General features: G+C 36.7%; 1 pseudogene; it reads right to left on the bottom strand.

The window, feature by feature from the left end:
• Nucleotides 1–2,083: 2,083 nt before the first annotated feature.
• On the bottom strand, nt 2,084–2,164 carry LOC138984464 (small nucleolar RNA SNORD116; annotated as a pseudogene).
• Nucleotides 2,165–13,683: the final 11,519 nt, after the last annotated feature.

Raw genomic sequence — 13,683 nt, 5'->3', positions numbered from 1 at the left:
CTCAATGGACATGAGTTTGAGCAAGCTCCAGGAAATGGTGCTGCAGTCCATGGCGTCACAAAGGAGTCAGAAACAACTGAGTAACTGAACACGAACAACAATAATCGATCAAATGCCCAGAGTATAATAATTCTGAGTGGATGGATGCTATTAGCCAAGCACTCCAAGAACTTCAATCTCTCCTTACACTAGATACTTACAGATCTCTGTACAGCTCATTTTCCTTAATATATACTATCAGGTGACCCTTCAAACACTTCATCCTAGTTGGTGCTTATACTAGACCAAGCTCCCTCCACATTTTTTATCTAGCATGGTCCCTGGGAGGGATCTCAGCTGACAAGTGATTTTTGTCACTCAGTTTGTTCATATTCCAATGAGGAAGTCATCATTAATCCAGGCACATTAGTGAAAGGGACTTTGATCCTAAGATATATGGCAGGCTCTGAGCACTCAGAGTTCTGACACCCTCAGACACACTGACCCACAGTATTCAATAATGGAGACCATTCATCACAGTCAATGACAGCCCCATGACTGACTAGTACAGCTAGAATCTCACTGTCATATGACTATTACAGAGTTTTAAAAGGAATGTCAGTATTTTCCAGACAAAATGCTTACTGATGTTACAATTCCCATCGGCTCTTGAGGATGAGATGGTAAAATTATCTTCAATACTTCCCTTCATGCCGCTTCTCAAGAAGGGACAAATTCTTTCAAATGAAACTCAACTAATGGTCCATATAGAGTAAAAATATGAAAAAATGAGATTATATATGTCTATTTGTCAAACAAGCATAAGACAAGAGGGCTTATCATGTACCTTCATATCAAATATACTCATATTACTTTACCAGAATGTTTCTGATATTCAAAAGGAGAAAGCACAAAAATCTTGCAAATAAAGGAGACTAAATATTGGACACCTCACCAATTAATAAGTCACATAATTTGGGTTAATAGACACTTAACAAAACCAAATATCTACTTGATTACAAAATCAAGTATAATTAAAATAAGCCATAAAAAGAAAATTTGTTTAAAAATGGTTATTACCTTTAGAGTGCATTATTTTGTTCCATCCCAAGACAGGGAGCAGGTAAAAGTAACAAAATCGCCCTTTTTTTTTAATGTTAGTGAGTACTCCATGCAACTGAACTGAACTAAGGGACTGAACTGAACTGATTCTATGCAATTCCAAAGTCACTTCCATTTTCCAAAGCACAGAGGAAATAAAGGAAGTTGTGAAACAAAATATTCCCAATTAAATGTCAACTGATAAAAAGTATTATTTTAAAGAATTAACCACAGATATTCACTTGATAATCTATATAATGAAAAAAATTATGTTTGTCCCATGGAAAAGGGTGGTGTAGAAAATCAATTTTTCTAAGACCTTGGTCTCAAATTTGACCCGTAATTCCCCCTGAGCATTACTTATAAACTCACTGAAGGAATATGAATATTAACTGATGATGTCCACATAAAATTCCAATTGGATATTTAATCATTTCATGCTTTAAATGTTTAATGAAGTATCTAATGTAATCCATCATCAAATATCTAGAAAATTTCTCCCTGGGTGACAAGAAAAAAAAACTTAATCCCACTCTTTGAATTAATAGGTTAATAAGCAAATTAAAATATATCATAAGATAATCTCACAAATGCAATCAACTCTTCTATTTCCCACATTTCTTTTACTTAAGAGGTAAATGACAAGCAAAAACTAATAATTTGTTTCTAATTAGCTATCTAATAGACCTAAATATGCTGAGCCTCACAAAAGACTTTAACATCTAAGGAAACTGTGAGAATGCCCAAGGATAAGCACAAACATTTCTTGCAATGTCTATCATTTATGTACTGGTTCTCCACTGTTTGTTTACTACATGTTGCCTGCCAAGCACTCAGAATTTTCATTTTACAATGATTATTCATACTTTCTGTACAACTTATTTCCTCTAACACATACTAGCATCTTGGTTTTCTAATACCATAGTCCTTTTCTGGGGGTTACCATTAGCTGACCAAACTGAGTCCCATCGCAACACTTCTGTCTAGAGTGGTCTCTTATGCTGGACCTCAGTTCACATACTGATTTTGTCACTCATTTTGTTCAGATTCCAATGAGATCTATTTTTAAAGTCATCATCAATGCAGGCACATTTGTGGAAGAGATTTTGATCCTGGGATGTGTTGCAGACATTGAGCTCTCAGGGACACACTGAGAGCTAGTTATCTCTTTGCGACACACTGGCTCACACTATTTAATCATGGAGACCAGCATCAATGGTGACCCATCACAATGTTTGGATTATATGGATCACCAGTGATGGCTAGTTAGCATAGCCAGAGTCTCATTGTCATTGGAGGGTTACACTCCCTGAGAGTAATGTTAGTAGTTTCAGGACAAAGTACTTACCAGCATGGAAATTCCCACTGGCCCATAGGATGAGAGGCAGAATGATTCCCAATATTTTCTTTCATTTCATGTCTCAAGGGAAAAGAATAAAAGCATTTATATATATCTAGCTTGGGGCTAGAGCACTGGGACGACCCAGAGGGATGGTATGGGGAGGGAGGAGGGAGGAGGGTTCAGGATGGGGAACACATGTATACCTGTGGCGGATTCATTTTGATGTTTGGCAAAACTAATACAATTATGTAAAGTTTAAAAATAAAATAAAATTAGAAAAAAAAAAAGAAATGGTAATTATGTGAGGTGATAGAAGTGTTAACAAAACCCACCGTGGTAATCGTTTTGCAATATGTAAGTGTGTCAAGTCATCACAAACTTATACACTGTTATATATCAATTCTATCTCAGTAAAGCTGGAAAAAATAAAATTTGGGGGGCAAAAAGCACTGTTACACATTGAAAAAAAAAAAAAAAAGCATTTATATGAAACTGAGTTCTTAGTCCAGGTCGATCTGCTGGCATAGAGTAAAATTATGGAATGATGAGAAGTACACATGTCCATCTGTTAAAGATGCATAAAGTAAGACATTTAGTATGTACAAGTAAACAAAGAGTTCCAAAGAATAGCAAGGAGAGATAAGAAAGCCTTCTTCAGTGACCAATGCAAAGAAATACAGGGGAAAAAATAGAATAGGAAAGACTAGAGATCTCTTCAAGAAAATCAAGAGATACGAAGGGAACATGTCATGCAAAGATGAGCACCATAAAGGACAGAAATGGTATGGACCTAACAGAAGAAGATATTAAGAGGTGGCAAGAATACACAAAAGAACTATACAAAAAAGATCTTCGTGACCCAGATAACCACGATCATGTGATCAACCACCTAGAGCCAGACATCCTGGAATATAGAGTCACGGGGGCCTTAGAAAGCATCACTATGAACAAAGCTAGTGCAGGTGATGGAATTCTAGTTGAGCTATTTCAAATCCTAAAAGATGATGTTGTGAAAGTGCTCCACTCAATATGCCAGCAAATTTGGAAAACTCAGCAGCAACCACAAGACTGGAAAAGGTCAGTCTTCATTCTAATCCCAAGGAAAGGCAATGCCAAAGAATGTTCAAACTATTGCACAGTTGCACTCATCTCACATGCTAGCAAAGTAATGCTCAAAATTCCCCAAGCCAGGCTTTAACAGTACGTGAACTGTGAACTTCAAGCTGGATTTAGAAAAGCCAGAGGAACCAGAAATCAAATTGCCAACATCTGTTGGATTATCAAAAAAGGTGGAGAGTTCCAGAAAAACATCTACTTCTGTTTTATTGACTAAGCCAAAGTATTTGACTGTGTGGATCACAAGAAACTGTGGAAAATTCTGAAAGAGATGGGAATACCACACCACCTGACCTGCCTCTTGAGAAATCTGTATGAAGGTCAAGAAGCAACATTAGAACCGGACATGGAACAACAGACTGGTTCCAAATTGGGAAAGAAGTATATCAAGTCTGTATATTGTCACCCTGCTTATTTAACTTCTATGCAGAATACATCATGCTAAATGCTGAGCTGGATGAAGCACACGCTGAAATCAAGACTGCCGGGAGAAATATCAATAACCTCTTGATACCACTCTAATAGCAGGAAGTGAAGAAGAACTAAAGAGCCTCTTGATGAAAGTGAAAGAGGAGAGTGAAAAAGCTGGCTTAAAATTAAACATTCAGAAAACTAAGATCAAGGCATCCAGTCCATCACTTCATGGCAAATAGATGGGAAAACAGTGGAAACAGTGACAGATTTATTTTTTGGGGCTCCAAAATCACTGCAGATGGTGACTGCAGCCCTGAAATTAAAAAAAAAAACAAACAAAAAAAAACACACTTGCTCCTTGGAAGAAAAGCTGCAACCAACCCAGATAGCATAAAAAGCAGAGACATTACTTTGCCAACAAAGGTCCATCTAGTCAAAGCTATGGTTTTTCCCATAGTCATGTATAGATATGACTATAGATATTGTCATGTATAGCTTCCCTGGTGGCTCAGAGGGTAAAGCATCTGCCTGCAATGCAGGAGACCCAGGTTGGATCCCTATGTTTGGAAGATAACCTGGAGAAGCAAATGGCAACTCACTCTGGTATTCTTGCCTGGAAAACCCCATTAACGAGAAGCCTGGTAGGCTATGGTCCATGGGGTCACAAAGAGTTGAATACAACTGAGTGACTTCACTTTCTTTCTTTCTTATTTATAGATATGAGAGTTGAACTAGAAGGAAAGCTGACTGCCAAAGAATTGATGCTTTTTTTTTTAAATTTTATTTTAAACTTTACAATATTGTATTAGTTTTGCCAAATATCGAAATGAATCCGCCACTGTGTTCCCCATCCTGAACCCTTCTCCCTCCTTCCTCCCCATACCCTCACTGTGGTGTTGGAGAAGGTTCTTGAGAGTCCCTTGGACTGCAAGGAGATTCAACCAGTCCATCCTAAAGGAGATCAGTCCTGAATATTCATTGGAAGGACTGATGCTGAAGCTGAAACTCCAATCCTTTGGCCACGTGATGCAAAGAACTGACTCATTGGAAAAGACCATGATGCTGGGAAAGATTGAAGGCAGGAGGAGAAGGGGACAACAGAGGATGAGACGGTTAGACTGCATTACTGACTCAATGGACATGAGTTTGAGTAAACTCCAGGAGTTGGTGATGGACAGGGAAGCCAGGCATGCTGCAGTCCATGGGGTCTCAAAGAGTTGGACACGAATGAATGACTGAAATGAACTGAAGTAAACAAAAGTACTATTCCTCTAGTAGGATCTTCTGATGTTATTCAAAACAGAGGAAGCAGAAACCTCAGATGACCCAGACTGTTAAAAGCTTCACATTATTTAGATTAGCAGACTCCAAAAACCATCTATAATCTTGCTTGCTAAAAACACATACCAGAAAAATGTAGAAAATACATTTATTAAAAATTGCAACGTTGCCTCTCTGGAGTGCGTTGTTCTGATAATTTCCATAGAAGGGAGCATATACAATTGTAAAGTCAGCAGTTACTTGGATAACTGGTAGGAATTCCATCCACTCTAATTTCACCTCTAATGTATAGAATATATTGGGAAATTAGGGAATTTGACAAAACCATTATAATTGAAAGTTTATAAACTAATAACATATTATAAGGAATAAACCATAGACTTCACTTGACTATGTAAGAAGAAAAATAATGCTCACTACTTGGATCAGGATAACACTGAAAGTCATAAGACTTTGTCTCAGAGTTCCCCCAAAGCCCTCCCTTGGCATCAGGTATTAATACTAGGATCTCCCCTTCAATATTATGAAACCCACTAACACAATATAAATATCGGGCAATGAAATCTACCTAGAATATCAGTGATTGGAAATGTGATAATTTTTAACTAAAAGTGCTTAATACAGCATCTACTTGGATCCATAACACAAATGCTAAAAAATTCTTTGGGTGACAGGGAAAAAAAAAATTCTCTTCCAATTCTTGTGATTTGTTCAGCAAGGAAATTAAAATGTTCTGGAAAACTTTTTGACAAATAGAAACTACAATTTCTACATTTTTTTTTTTACTTTAAGAAATAAGTAAGTGAAAATCATATATTCTTCCTTGAGTACCTAATCAACCTCAGTCTGAAGATTTGGGCACTGAAGAAAAACGTGTGAATGGTTCATGGTTAGGCATTACCATTTACCACTGGCCTCCCTACTCCTGTGCTGGACCTGGTTACTATGACTGTATGGATACTGCCAGCAAATATTCAAGGAGTTGCCATGCCATCCTTAAGTCAGATACTTATAGACATCTGTGAAATTCAATTCTCTTCCTTTATGGAATCAGGATAGCATTCAGTTACTATGGACCCTATAGTACCACTAGCTGACCAAATTGAACCCCACCCCAACATTTTTACCTAGCATGGTCTCTTGTGCGTCTATAGACCTCAGTTCACATAAGTGCTTTTACCACTCTTCTGGCTCAGATTCCAATGAGATCCATTTTGGAGGTCATCACTAATCTAGGCACATTGATCCTGAGACATGTGGCAGACACTGAGCTCGCAGGACTCCGTCTCCTTGGGACACACTGGTCCATACTATTCAGTCATAGTCATAGTCAGTGGCCCAGCCTCTTGGCTTATTAGCACAGCCAAGAGTATCACTGTCATTGGAGTTATATGATTCCCTAAGAGCAATGTCAGTATTTTCAGGATACTGACATTTCGGTCAATAATTGGAAATGTAATAATTTTTAATTAAAAATGTTTAATACACCATCTATTTGGATCCATAATACAAATGTCTGATTAAAAATTAAAATGCTTACTGATATTAGAATTCCCATTGGCCCTTGAGGATGGAAAGCAGAATTATTCCCAATATTTTCCTTCATGGCTTATATCAAGAAAGAAGAAGCTCATCCATACAAAATCTAGTTTTTGGCCCACATTAACCTGTGGGAAAGTATAAATGTGGGAAGATGAAAGATACATGTCTATGTGTCAAAACTGCATAAGACAGGAAGATTTGCTGTGTATTTTTATGTAAAATGTATGAATTTATTACTCCTCTAGGATGTTTCTGGTTAAAGAAGAAAAAGCATAAAATCTTAAAAATACAGGAGACAGAAGTTTCAGATATCTCAATAGATAATTGGTGCTAATGAAGTTGTATTAACTATTCATCAACTCAGTGCAATTTTTATCATTCAAAAATAATAAATAATATAAAGAACAAATTTACTAAAATTGGCTGTTACCCTAGGAGTGCATTGTTTTGTTACTTCCCAGTTAAGAGAGCTAGCACAAGTGACAAAATCAGTACTTTATTGGTGTGGTGATGATATTTATGGAATTCTAATGTCATGTCCAATACACAAAGTACACATGAAATTAGAGAAACTGCAAAACAAAGTTTTTTAATGGCATATTCAGCTACAAGAAGTTATAAGAATTCATAATAGATATTCCTTGATCATAAGATGACAAGAAAATTATGTTCACAACTTTGATCACAGTAGAAAAGACATATTTTTTCTAAGATATTTGTCTCCAAACTTTCCTAGCACATTTGCTGAAAAATTATTAAAATTAAGATATCTCTTTAAACACATTAGAAACCCAATGAGAATATATGAAAGTGGCCAATGAAATTCATGCAAAAAATCTAAGAATTTGAAGTATAATCCTTTCACATCTAAAAATGTTTAATGTAGTATGTAGTTGAAGCCAGTATTCAAATTATACGAAATTGCTTGCTCCGTTTGTAAGAAAAACAAAAAACAAAGAGACAACTGTCTAATTCTAGTGACTATGTTGGCAACAAATTAAAAGATGTTGTGAAGATTTCATATACCTACTTTCAGTTGGGCTCCCCTGTCTCAGATGGTAAGGAATTCGCCTACAATGCAGGAGATCTGAGTTCAAACCCTGAGTCAAGAAGACCCCCTGGAGAAGGGAATGGCTTCCCATTCCAGTATTCTTGCCTGGAGAATCCCATAGATAGAGGAGCCTGGCAGGCTACAGTTTATGGGGTTGCAAACTCTTCAATTTACATATAACTGTTCTACTTAATAGAAAATGAAGAGCAGAAGTTCGTAACCTTGAATTTTGACAATCCAAGCATGCTGAAGACATCAGTAATCACTCAGAATATTTTGGCAGCTCAGACAAATGTGTGAATGGTTCAAGTGTAGTTACAAAGATTTCTCATGGAACTCATTATTCAAGTAGTGATTACCCAGAGTTTATTTACTACAGGTTTGTAGATGCTGGCAGCCAAGTACCCAGAGTTAATCATACCATCCCAAATTGGTTGTTGATCAACTACTGTACAATTCAGCTCCTCTAGCATATGTTGGCATCTTAGTTTCCCAATACCATAGGTCCCTTTGGGGTACAGCACCTGCTGAGCAAACTGAATATTGCTCCATGTTTTTGCTTAGCATGTCCTGTGGACTGCACGTTAGCTTACATAAGCGATTTTGTACTCATTTTGTTCTGATTCCATTGACGTTCATTTTAAAAGTCATCATTTTTCCAGGTGCACTTATAAAAAGAAATTTTAGAATGAAACATGTAGTAGACCCTGAGCTCTTAGGACTCTGTCTTCCTTGGGACACACTGGTCCACACTATTCAACCATGGAGACCAGCATCAATGGTGACCCCCAAGGTTGACTAGCATAGTCAGAGCCCCATTGTCACTGGAGGATGACACTCCTATTATACCCCCTGAGAGGAATGTCAGTATCTTCAGGAGAAAGTGCTTACCAGCATGAAAAATTCCCACTAACCCTTCAGGATGAGAGGTACAACTGTTCCTGAAGCTCTCCTTCATGTCAGATCTCAAGGGAATAAACTCATTCATATGAAACCAAGCTCTTGGTCCATCTTGAATTGTAGTAACAGAGTAAATACATATAAAGATGGGAAGTGATAACGTCCATTTATCAACCAAACAAAAGATGGAATAGTTCTCTGTGTACTTGTTATTCAGTTGCTCAGTCATGTCTGACTCTTTGTGACTCCATGGACTGCAGCATGCCAGGCTTCCCTGTCCTTTACCATCTCCTGGAGTTTGCTCATCTCCTGGGGTTTACTTAGGTATTTTAAAGTTTTATTCCAAGCAAAGAAAGAGCAAACATTATTGAAATAAAAAAGAAAGAAAACATGAATAACTCACCATATTATTAATGCCTCGCAGTATTTGAATTAACAGAGTCTTCATAAAGCCATGTGAATTCCTGACTTCTTAAAAAACAATAATAAAAACAATCCTGCAAAAATCTTATTGAAAATTGGGTTGTATTTCTGGAATATATTGTTTTGCCATTCTCAGATGCAAAAGCTGTTACCAATGACAAAATGGCACTTCCCTGGTGTGTTGGTGAGAATTCCAAGCAACAAAATGTACCTTCCATTAAACATCACTTCCAATCTATAAAGCACAAGGAAAAATTCAGGAGACTGAGAAAGAAAATCTTAATATAATGATAAAAGTTTATACAATATTCACCATAGATAGTCACTGGACAACTGGACAGCAGAACAGTTACACTCACTCTTCAGAGTATGGTAGTGTACAGATTAAGTTTTTACAAGCCATTAGTTCAAAGTCTCCCAGTACACATGCCTCAGAACCATGCATTACAACCAGAATTGCTCTTATACACATAAGAAACACATTGAGGGCAGAAGTCATGATATATATATACATAAAAATGCAAGAATTTTATTATGATTTCACATCTAAAAATGTTTAATACAGCATATAATTGAAGCAACAATCAAATGTATGTGAAACTGCTTCCTCACATAATGGGAGAAAAAAGAGAGATACAACTAAATGACAGTTGAAAACATTGAAGACAGAGTTGGCAAGCAGATTAAAAATACTACGAAGATATTCCAAAATACAGTATCTATGCTTCAATTTCCATGTAATTGTTTCATTTAATATAGAAGTGAAGAATAAAAACCTATGATCTCTTTGAATTTTGACCATCTAATTGCCCTAAAGAGACTGTCACTCAGAAGACTCCAGCAGCTCAGACAAACATGTGTAGGCATAACTGCACCCCACATTTTTAGCACTCATGTGCTGGTTCTCAAGTCTAATGCTGCCACATGAGCACTCAAGAGAGTTTCAATATTATCCCAACACTGTAGAAGTACAGACCTCTGCCTAATTCAGTTTATCAAACACATGCACATTGGTGAACTTTCAAATACAACAGTCTCTACTGATACCTCACAGATAAAAAAAACTCAACTCTCCCTCCATATATTTTGTACAAGGTGGGTTCTGGTTCTCATTTTCACAGAATTGATTAGGTTCAGATTTTCTGAGATCAACTATTACAGTCATCAATCCAGGCACATTACTAAAGGGGTATTTCAGTTAAACAAAAGACCAGGTATTCAGGAATACATCACCCATAGACACACTAACCTACCATATTCAGTCTTGGAGACCATATACTTCCCAGGCTCCAAGGCTGAAGAGAATAGTCAAAGACTTACCATTATTGACCTCTAATATTCACCTCAATATTATATGACCTCTAAGAAGAATGGAGTATTTTCAGGACAAAATGTTTACCAGCTTGAGAATGAACCTCAAAGATGAAAAGGCTAACTTACTCTCAATCCTGTCCTTTATGTCACTTCTCTTTCATATGAAACTCAGTACTAGATCCATGCTACATGAAAGAAAAAAGTAAAATGTGGAAAAGATAAGAGGTAAATGTGTCCACTGGTCTACTAGATACAAAACGGTAGAGTTCACAAACATACCCTTATTTGAAATAAAATAATGTATTTGTCTCCTAAAATGTTTCTGATGTTATTCCAACATTATGTTAATCTCTACCCTCCATCAGGGCAAATACTGTCCAGTATTTTCTGCCACCAAATCAGATGTTTATAGGCAACTGTAAAATTTGTCAAAGTTATTTGTTAACTTTAAACATGATAGCCACTATTGATACTACTTGACCAACTGAACTCCCTCCATAGCCTAGTATAGTCCCTTGTGCTGGACCTCACCTCACAGAAGTAATTTTGTCAGACATTTTATTCAGATTCCTCTGAGACCCACTTTGAACTCATCACCAATACAGGTACATTTGTAGTAGGACAGTAAGTTATGTAGCAGAGACTGAGCACTCAAGATTCCAACACCCTCAGACACAACAATCAGCAGTTTTAAATGATGGAGACTACGTCATCATAGTCAATTATCTAGTATCAGTTAACTGGCTTGGCCAGAGTTTTATTATCATTGGAATGTTATAACACTCTAATGTCAGTATTCTCAGGACAAAATGCTTACCAGTGTGAGAGTCTCCAATGAACTGTGAGGTTTGAATGGCAGATTTAGTCAGATATTCTCCATCATTTCACTTCTCAAGGTGAAACAAATATAATTAACAAATTATAAAATATAATTTCATAAGAAATCAAGTGTGATTCTGAGTTGAACTATAAAAATAGAGCAAAAGTGAAATTTTTTGGTAACAATTTCACTGATCAACTTGCCTAGGGAATCCCTACACTGCAGTATTCTCCTTAAGTCTTAAAAATCTCTAGACTAGATAATCTTCTAGACCAGAGAATCTCCCTCTGTACCTAAGAAGGCTAAAAGCCAGGTGACACAGATCAGGTTACACCATGAAATTGAGCTGCCTGAACTAACAGAAACTATTGATTTCTGTATATAGAGTCTATCTTACTCCAGAGAGAGCATTCAGTGTAGAAAAAAACCTTCTAACACCTTATGCATGACTAGCAGGAGCTACATGAAGACTGAGCAAAATCAAAGAAACCAAGGGACCAAAATAGCAACAAATCAGCTCTGACAATTGGACTGCAAACAAAACCACAAACCAGAAAGATATAAGACATTGAATTAAACCAAAACAGGGTTTAAGAACTAAAATAAAAATTGTAATAGAAATTAGGTACCCTAATTTAATATAAAAACTGCCCAATAGAGCTACAACTAGAGACTATCATACTAAATGAAGTTAAGTCAGAAAGAGATAGACAAGTAGTATATCACCTACATGTGAAATTGAAATAAGGCACAAATGAATCTATCTACAACACAGAAACACAAGCACAGATATAGAGAACAAACTTGTGGCTGCCAAGGGGAAGGAGAGGAGGCAAAGGGATGAACTGGGAGTTTGGGGTTGGTAGATGCAAACTATTATATTTGGAATTGATAGACAAGGTCCTAAATGTATAACACAAGAAATGATATTCAATACTCTGTGATTAATCATAATGAAAAAGAGTATAAAAATGTATATATGTGTATAACGGAGTCACTCTGCTATATAAAGAAACTGGCACAATATTATTTATCAACTATACTAAAATAAAAAGCTTCCAGATAGAAATGAAAAGATGACCCATTGCAGAAGAAAAGTAATCATGAAAAGAATGTGAATAGAAAATCAATTAAAGAAACAAAAGATGAAACAATACAGTTATCAGAATAAATAATAAAATACTTATGAAAATGTGAAGTGTGAATATAAAATATCTTTAAAAAGTGAAAATGAAGACAAATCTCCCGTAAATAACAACAATATAAATTAAATACATGAAACGAAAATGGAATTGTATAGTAAGTAAGAAAAGTTTACCAGACCGGATCATTATTAGAGAGCACAAAACATGGAAGATATTAAGTGAAACTAGTGCAGATCAAAAGATTAAAAAAATTTAAAATCAGAAAAAATGATCTCAAATCCCACAAAGGATCTGTGTGAAAAAATAAGATACCTAGATATTAAATAACTCATTAAAAAGAATACTAACAAATTAAGGTTGCTGCTGTTGTTCAGTTGCCCAGTCATGTAACTCTTTGTGACCCCATGGACTGTATGTAGCACACCAGGCCTTCATGTCCCTCACCATCTCCTGGAGTTTGCCCAAGTTCATGTTCATTGCATTGGTGACACCATCCAGCCATCTCATCCTCTGATGCCCTCTTCTCTGCCTTCAATCTTTCTCAAAATCAGGGACTTTTCTTATGAGTTGCCTGTTCACATCAGATGGCCAGAATACTGGAGCTTCAGATTGAGTATCAATCTTTGCAGTGAATATGCAGGGTTGATCTCCCTTAAGATTGACTGGTTTGATCTCCTTGCTGTTCAAGGGACTTTCAGGAGTCTTTTCCAGTACAACAGTTTGAAGGCATCAATTTTTGACATTCTGCCTTCTTTACAGTCCAGTTCTCACAACTGTACATGACCACTGAGAGGAGGGAATGGTAAACCACCCCAGTATACTTGCCTCATGAACTGTATAAAAAGCCAAAAAGATATGACACCAAAAGATGAGTGCCTCAGGTCTGAAGGTGTCCAATATGCTACTGGGGAAGAGTGGAGAATTGCTAATAGCCTCAGAATGAATCAAGTGGCTGGGCCAAAGTGGATACGCTGCTCAGTTGTGGGTGTGTCTGGTGATGAAAGTAAAATTCGATGCTGCAAAGAACAGTACTGCATAGGGACCTGGAATGTTAGGCCCATGGATCAAGGGAAATTTGATGCGGTCAAGCAGGAGATGGTAAGAATAAATATCAATATCTTAGCAATCAGTGAACTAAAATGGATAGGAATAAGCAAACTTAATTCAGATGACCATTATATCTGCCACTGTGGGCAAGAATACCATAAAAGAAATGCAGTAGCCCTCATAATCAACAAAAGAGTCCCAAATACAG

This window comes from Bos mutus, chromosome 21 (assembly GCF_027580195.1).
Source record: "Bos mutus isolate GX-2022 chromosome 21, NWIPB_WYAK_1.1, whole genome shotgun sequence".
In the NCBI taxonomy this organism is placed as follows: Eukaryota; Metazoa; Chordata; class Mammalia; order Artiodactyla; family Bovidae; genus Bos; species Bos mutus.
Note: the sequence above shows the minus strand (reverse complement) of the source record. Positions and strands in the feature narration are given on the sequence as shown.